Source organism: Capsicum annuum, chromosome 10 (assembly GCF_002878395.1).
Source record: "Capsicum annuum cultivar UCD-10X-F1 chromosome 10, UCD10Xv1.1, whole genome shotgun sequence".
Classification (NCBI taxonomy): domain Eukaryota; kingdom Viridiplantae; phylum Streptophyta; class Magnoliopsida; order Solanales; family Solanaceae; genus Capsicum; species Capsicum annuum.
In genome coordinates this window covers 76,608,077-76,616,862 of record NC_061120.1, presented here as the reverse complement: position 1 = coordinate 76,616,862, position 8,786 = coordinate 76,608,077, and positions in this window count along the sequence as shown.

Below are 8,786 nucleotides of genomic sequence, written 5' to 3'. Positions count from 1 at the left end.
TAACTCTGCGTGACACGAATAATGTTGATTTATTTGAAAATGACTATAATTATGGTCAATCATCTCAACTTGGATGGATGCACAATGCTGGAACATCTGCAAATGTTCATTTGTCACTAAGCTTGGATACTGTCAATTATTATCGGTAGGTCTAAAATATCATCGCTAATAAGTTATGTTTGTTAATTTCATGTTATTATTTTTTATATTGCTAATTTCATGTAATTATTATTCATGCTTTTTGAATGTACTAAAATTATGTTAAAATAAGAATGCATAACTCACAAAAATTATGAGTTATGTTAAATAAAATGTATAACTCACAATTTTTGTGAGTTATATTAAAATAAGAATGAATAACTCACAAAAATTGTGAGTTATGTTAAAATAAGAATGCATAACTCACAATTTTTGTGAGTTATGTTGAAAATAAAATGCATAACTCACAATTTTTGTGAGTTATGTTAAAATAAGAATGAATAACTCACAAAAATTGTGAGTTACGCACTTTTCAAAAAAATTAACACCGTGAGCTGCCTTCCGTTAAAGATATTTGTGCATAACTCACAATTTTTGTGAGTTAAGCATAGATTGGTACATTTTTAAATATATAGCATAATTTGATATATTTTTTTTTTAGTTTGGTGGTATAGAATGATTCCGGACTCTTTTGTGTGGGATCTATATAGTTGTTATACTTGCAAAAAAGGCCTTGTAATTAAAGTGAAATGCAAATAGAACCTTATTATCATCTTCAATAATCAAACCCAACTTTTTTCTTTGAGGAATTTTCGTGTATATGGATACTTTCATGCTTAATTAGTGGAGTGGGCATAAATATTGAGAAATAAAAATCTAACTGAATCCATTTAATTTTTCAATTTTTTTATTCAATTCTTGAGTTTGGGGTTTTCATATTTTGATGCGCCGAAGAAGTGAATTTCTTAAAAAAAAATAAAAAATCATTATACTTTTAAGAGTCATACTTTGCATTCTCAAAATGAAAAAAAATCTATAATCTATATCTATATCTATAATATATTAAAAGTGTGAAAACCCTTACAAAAGTGATTTGAACTTTTTAACCTTCATTAAAAAACTTTATAATAAATAAAATCATCTTTTTACTATTAGTCTGATTTATTTTAAAATTATTCATATTGTAAAAGTAAAGACTTTTAGCCCTAAAATAATATGGAAAGAAAGTAACTATCATATTAATCAACAAAGGACTTTAAAACCTAATATGGAATAACTACGATTTTGAAATCATTTCTTTTTAAGTAGAGGTGTCAGAATAACACCCTCAGAATCGAAATTGTATGTCTCCCTAAATTCCACAATATTGGCGGAGCTTTTTCTCAGGGATTATGGTCTTCGTGATTTTTCCTCCTTGATAAGGGGTACCTTTTTACTTGTGCTTTTGCTACGGGTGCGATTTCTAGATTGTGAACTAGTTGCCTTACCAGCTGTGGAAGAAGGCTTGGTGTTCTACTTTTTCATCAGCCTTTCTTTACCTCCTTAGGTTTGTGAAATCTGATGATTTTATTTACATATACTTTAATTATTATTTGAAATTGATGATATAGTGTCGAAGAAGTCAAGTTCAAGCGGAAGGCAATAAATCAGGATAAAAATGAAGGAGGTTGTAATGATGAAGATTTGTTAAAACGGATATTTTTGGAGGGTTATAGGAGGAAGGTACCAGTAAATGTCAAAAATCAATGCAAAGAGGGTCGGGAACGTTGGTTCCACAATGACGAACATAGAAGCGATACATTAATGGAGATACCATAACCGGTGAACTAGAATTCTGGTTGTCGATGAGCTGAACCACTGAGACATTGGGCGAGAAGAGAGGACCTGAAGATCAAATATCTAGGACATCCATGATTGATATATGTATGGTTAGTGTTGTTTTAGTTGGTGTAAAGGTTAGGATTTGACTGAATCATTATTATCTAAGCCAAATTTCAAAAGGTTTGGTAGTTATTAAGAGTCTTCTTCCCCTTGTTGTGTCGTTCCTTTTTGGCTCTGCATCCTCCTTTATTTCATAGGCAACCAATTAGTGTTGTTTAATTTGAGTTTGGAGTTATGACAACTTTAATTAAGGTGTTATTTCATATTCTAAATTGGATATTTTGTAAACTCGATATATTTGATCGATTTTAATGGTCTTCTTCATTTGCATATTTTAGTGATGCTTTATTAAAGAAACAAATAGCAAAAGTTTAGGCAAAAAATGCATACATCTTCCCCGACTTGTGTTTGAGACTGATAAACTAATGTTATTCGCTTTCATGATGATATGCTTTCGATAGCCTATAAGTTCTGCAAAATGTTACTCCTTTCGTCCCAAGTTTCGCGTGTGAGTGCATGTATATTGATCTTCGGGTGTGAGTGCATGGATATATTAATGAGTAATTCATTGCGTTAGAAGAACTATAATAATGCTATCAACTTTTGTAGAGGAAATATGATCTGCTCCCAATTTATAGTCGATAGCACTGACCAATTAATGTGAGATTTTTTCTCCTGTTCTTTACTAATTTTTTTAATCCAAGCTTGACAACTATTGTTGGGTTCATAGTAATGAAAGGGTGTGAATGAAAAAATGGAGAGTAAAAGGGTGGAGGAAATGAGACACTAAAAATGGAAAGTGTAATCCCAAAATAGTAAGTTTACTCTTTCTCCCACATTAGTGGAAGAAGAGAACTTGAGAGTGTTTATAATGAGAAATACTTACTCCACATGGCAAGTGAGGCAAGAAATAAATGATGCCCTGCGCCGTCGTCGTCGCTCGCTCGCTCGTCTCGGCTTCTGATTTGGATTTGGATTTGGATTTTTCAAATGATCGATTGATGAGATCTATCTTTTTGGACAAAATTTATTTGAATTCCGAAGAATACCAAGGAAAAATACAGTAAACTTTTTCTGCACTATTTCGGCCTCCGTTTATATATATATATACACGCAATAACAGTATTTTAGAATTGATGCGTCTGTTTGAAACTATTGCACTGTTTTAGATTGTTGCTTCTGTTACAGAAGGTTGCACTGTTTTAGATTGTTGCTTCTGTTACAGAAGATTGTATAGTTTCAGAAAGTTGCAACTCTTCAATGAAAATATACACTATTTCAGTGAACCAGTGCACTGTTTCAAAAAAATGTTGCATTGTTTTAAGTGAATAGACATGCATTTTCAGGAAGAGTCACACACCTCTATTATGAACCAATGCCACATTTCAAAGGGGCATCTAGTGGCTATATAAACCTGGTTTCATCCACAGGTTTAAGACATAGAAAATACAAAAATTTTCAGATTACAAAACATTCTTCTTGTCTTAAAAATACTCTAAGTGTGACCATTCAAACCGTGAGTGTGTTCGAAGAATCCGCCTATTTGAGGTACCGCTATAGTCGGATGAAGACCATTTTATCCTGGGAGGAAGATTCCATAACCTCGGGTATAGTGAGGGGAATTATTCCTTAAGGAAAGTCCATGAATTCGGACGACTTGGCCTTAATCATTTCTATTTCATCTTTATTTTCTGAAAAATAAATGCACCTCTTAGAAAGGTCTTTTTTGATCTTGTGTTGAGGGTGTTTAATACTTCGTTGTGTTCTTGTTCACACTTGAACTCAAGTTGAAGTTTTTGTTCTTTGATACAGATTCTACGTACCCATATTATGGAAAATAACAATCTTAAGGAATAACTTTACAGAATCTGTATTGCTCGTTTTTGGAGACTAAAGCTTAGGGTTTCTACTCCACTTGAATTTAACTAGTGATTAGAAGACATAAAATTTTCATCACAAGTTAAGGTTCACTCGGTTGACGATTCGAAGTAATAAAAACTTCATCGTTAACTAGAAACAAAAAGAAGAGTTTCAAGTTACTTAACTTCATAAATAGTATTCTGAAAAATATTAAGTTTTCTGTCTTGTGGTGACAGGAAAAATGACAACTAAAAGTCAAATGATGGATGCGAAAACATCTATGGGGGCAAATAATATTGTCACATCAAGTCGCGCAAATGCTCCGCCAACGATGGCACTGGCGGAGAAGCCCAAAATTTTTTTTGGCATCAACTTCAAGCGGTGGCAACAAAAGATGTTCTTTTACCTCACCACTTTATGTCTACAACGGTTCACTAGCGAAGACGCTCCCGAGGTGCCCGAGGGAACCTCGGACAAGGAACGCTTCGTTATTGTAGAAGCTTGGAAACATTCGGATTTCCTTTGCAGGAACTATATTCTGAGTGGTCTCCAAGACAACCTCTATAATGTCTATAGTGGAACCAAGACATTAAAAGAACTGTGGGGGGCACTTGAACGGAAATATAAAATGGAAGATGTGGGAATTAAGAAATTCCTTGTTGCACGGTTCCTGAACTTCAAAATGATTGACAGTAAATCTGTTGTCTCTCAAGTACAGGAGATGCAAGTCATCATACATGATCTCCTAGCAGAAGGTATATTTTTGAAAAATACCTTAGTTGAACAAATTAAAAATATTTTTAATACTCACATAAACTGTTTTGTAGGTTTAATTGTGCATAATGCTTTCCAAGTAGCAGCGATAGTTGAGAAGCTACCACCTTTGTGGAAAGACTTCAAAAACTACTTAAAGCATAAACGCAAGGAGATGACCGTTGAAGATCTTATCGTCCAACTTCGTATTGAAGAGGACAATAAAGTTGCCGAAAGAAGGTCAAAGGGAAATTCTACAATGAATGGAGCCCATATTGTAGAAGATGGCCAAAACAACTCGAAGAAAAGAAAGAAAGTTGAACATGAAAGCAATCAACCCAAAAAAAAGTTCAAGGGAAAATGCTTCAATTGTGGCAAAATTGGCCACAAATCCACAGACTGTCGAGCCTTGAAGAAAGGCAAGAAAAAGGACCAAGCGAATATGATTGAGTCCAACCAAGAATATGATGATTTGTATGCTATGTTAACGGAATGAAACTTGGTGGGGAATCCATGCGAATGATGGATGGATTCAGGTGCCACACGTCATGTTTGTGCAAACAAAGAGTTGTTCTCGTCATTTGCTCCGGCTCAAGCAAAAGAAATACTTTACATGGCCAACTCCGCTACTGCTAAGGTAGAGGAAACAGGAAAAATTTGCCTAAAAATGACTTTCAACAAGGTCTTTCACTGAACAATGTGCTATATATTCCGGAGTTACGAAGGAACTTAATTTTTTTTCACTCCTAGCTAATAACGGATTCAAATATGTAACCGTTTCTCGAAAAATTGTAGTTAGCAAAGGAGAAATGTATGTAGGAAAAAGCTATCTTACGGAGGGCCTTTATAAGATGAATGTAATGACTGTTGAAATGAATAAAAGTTCGAATTCGTCTTATTTGCTTGAGTTTTATGATTTATGGCATGAACGTTTAGGTCATGTTAATTACAAAATGTTACAAAAACTGATTAACTTAGAAGTTTTGCCAAACTTTGAGTGTAATAAATCAAAGTGTCAAACGTGTGTGGAATCGAAGTATGCAAAGCATCCTTATAAGCCCGTTGAAAGGAATTCCAATTCCTTAGACTTAATACACACTGATATTTGTGATATGAAGTCAACACCATCTCGTGGTGGGAAAAATTATTTCATAACTTTTATTGACGATTGCACTAGATATTGTTATGTCTACTTGCTAAATAGTAATGATGAAGCAATAGATGCGTTTAGGCAATATAAAACTAAAGTTGAAAATCAGTTAGACAAAAAGATCAAAATAATAAGAAATGATAGGGGCGGAGATTATAAATTTCCCTTTATGCAAATATGTGTCGATAATGGAATAATCCATCAAACTACGACCCCATATTCACCCCAATCTAATGGAATTGCGGAAAGAAAAAACCGAACTTTGAAGGAAATGATGAATGTCTTACTTATAAGTTCTGGTTTACCGCAAAACTTATGGGAGGAGGCTATCCTTACGGCCAATCGTATACTCAACAGAGTTCCCCATAGTAAGACACAATCAATTTCTTATGAAAAATGGAAAGGAAGGAAACCTAACTTGAAATATTTCAAAGTGTGAGGGTGTCTAGCAAAGGTATAAGTTCCTATACGTTAAAGGGTTAAGATAGGACCTAAAACAGTGGACTGGATGTTCATAGGATATGCTAAAAGTAGTAAAGCATGTCGATTTTTGGTTCATAAATCTGAACATCCAGATATTAGTAAAAATAAGATAATTGAATCAGACAATGCTGAATTCTTTGAAAATATTTACCCATATAAAATTAGACATGAACAGTCTAGTGGAGGATCTAAATGACCTCGAGATGAACCAAGTGATAATGTACATAATGAAGAAAATCCAAGACATAGTACACGTCAAAGAACATCAACTTCGTTTGGGTCGGATTTTGTAACATTTCTCTTAGAAAATGAGCCTCAAATATTTAAAGAAGCGATTTCTTCGTCAGACTCATGTTTTTAGAAAGAGGTAGTCAATAGTGAGATAGATTCAATCTTAAGCAACCATAAATGGGAATTGGTTGACCTTCCTCCCAGAAATAAACCTTTAGGTTTTAAATAGATCTTCAAAAGAAAAATGAAGGTGGATGGTACTATTGACAAATACAAGGCAAGACTTGTAGTAAAAGGCTCCAAATAAAAGGAAGGCCTTGATTACTTTGATACATACTCCCCAATAATAAGGATAACCTCGATTCGAATGCTAAATGCCTTGGCGGCAGTAAATGATCTTCAAATTCATCAAATGGATGTATAAAATGCATTCCTAAATGGAGATTTAGAGGAAGAAATTTACATGGAACAACCTGAGGGTTTTGTGGTTCCAGGAAAGGAAAATAAGGTGTGTAAACTTATTAAGTCATTATATGGACTAAAGCAAGCACCAAAACAATGGCATGCAAAGTTTGACCAAACCATGTTGGCAAACGGATTCAAAATAAATGAATGTGATAAATGTTTCTATATTAAAGACACTACAAATCACCAAGTCATTGTATGTGTATATGTGAATGATATGTTGATCATCAGTAGAGATATTTTTGACATAAATGCAACAAAACGAATACTCGAGAGCAAGTTTGATATGAAGGATCTTGGAGTTGCAGATGTGATATTAGGTATAAGAATCCATCGAACTCTACAAGAGTTGGCATTGTCACAGTTTCATTATATCAAAAAAGTACTTGACAAGTTCAAGTATATGAAATTCGGTATTGCAAAGACTCCATTGGATGCGAGCTTTGTACTTCGAAAGAATGAAAGTGAAAGTGACTTGCAATTGGAGTCCGCAAGAGTATTGGGATGTTTAATGTATGTAATGAACTATACACAACCAGACATAGCATGCGCTATCAGTAAATTGAGTCGGTACACGAGTAATTCCAACAAAACTCACTGGATGGCAATGAAAAGAGTTTTAGGGTATCTTAAATACACTCAAAATTATGCTTTGCATTATAATAAATATCCTGCAGTACTTGAAGGATATAGTGATGCAAATTGGATCACCGGATCAAACAAAGTAAAATTCACAAGTGGATATGTATTTACTATCACTGGAGGAGCAGTTTCTTGGAAATCATCCAAACAGACTTGTATCGCTCGCTCTACAATGGAATCTGAATTTATCGCATTGGATAAAGCTAGTGAAGAGGCAGAATGGCTCTGGAATTTCTTAGAAGATATTTCTTATTGGCCCAAGCCAGTGGCACCAGTATGTATACACTATGATAGCCAAGCAGCAATAGGTAGGGCAGGGAGCATGATGTATAATGGTAAATCTCGCTATATAAGATGAAGACATAATACCATTAGAGAACTTCTCTCTAGTGGAATTATGACTGTAGACTATGTAAAGTCAAAGGATAATATGTCGGATCCACTTACAAAAGGCCTATATAGAGAAGGAGTAGAAAGGACATCTAAGGGAATGGGTTTAAGGCCTAGGACAAGTCAGCATGACGGTAACGCTACCTAGCAGACTGGAGATCCCAAGAGCTAGGTTCAAGGAGATCAAACAAAGTTTAGGTTCAACATTGTCAATTACCCAACCCAATGTATAGTAAATAAGGATAAGACTTAAGGTGAAAAGTCTTTTAATGATTATCTAAATTTGGCAGATTTGACTAAATAGTTTAATCTACAGGATTAAACATTTAGAAATCACCTATGTATGGGCGAAGTGGAAGCCGCTTCAAAGAGAATGTTAGTAAAGGTCTATTCTTTAAGCTCTCATGAAAATCGGGACGTGTTCATGGCTGAAAAGAATAAAACCTAAGAACCATAAATGGTAAAAGGCTGGTTGTGTGACATGTGTTGTCTAGGTGTACATTAAAGCTCGATGGTTCAAAGATATCAAATCTACCGATTGACTGAGTGCACCCGATGCATGTTCACTACGAAAAGTTCAAAGGGAAACCAACTTATCCAGATGCAATCAGTCTTTGCTTGATGATCACATACTTGTCTGTAAAAGTTTTACAAAAAATAGTCATTCCCCATTCATGTGGGGGATTGTTGGGTTTATAGTAATGAAAGGGTGTGAATGGAAAAATGGAGAGTAAAAGGGTGGAGGAAAAGAGACACTAAAAATGGAAAGTGTACTCCCAAAATAACAAGTTTACTCTTTCTCCCACATTGGTGGAAGAAGAGAACTTGAGAGTGTTTATAATGAGAAACACTTACTCCACATAGCAAGTTAGGCAAGAAATAAATGATGCCTCGCGCCGTCGTCGTCATCGCTCACTCAGCTCGACTTCGGATTTGGATTTGTCAAATGATC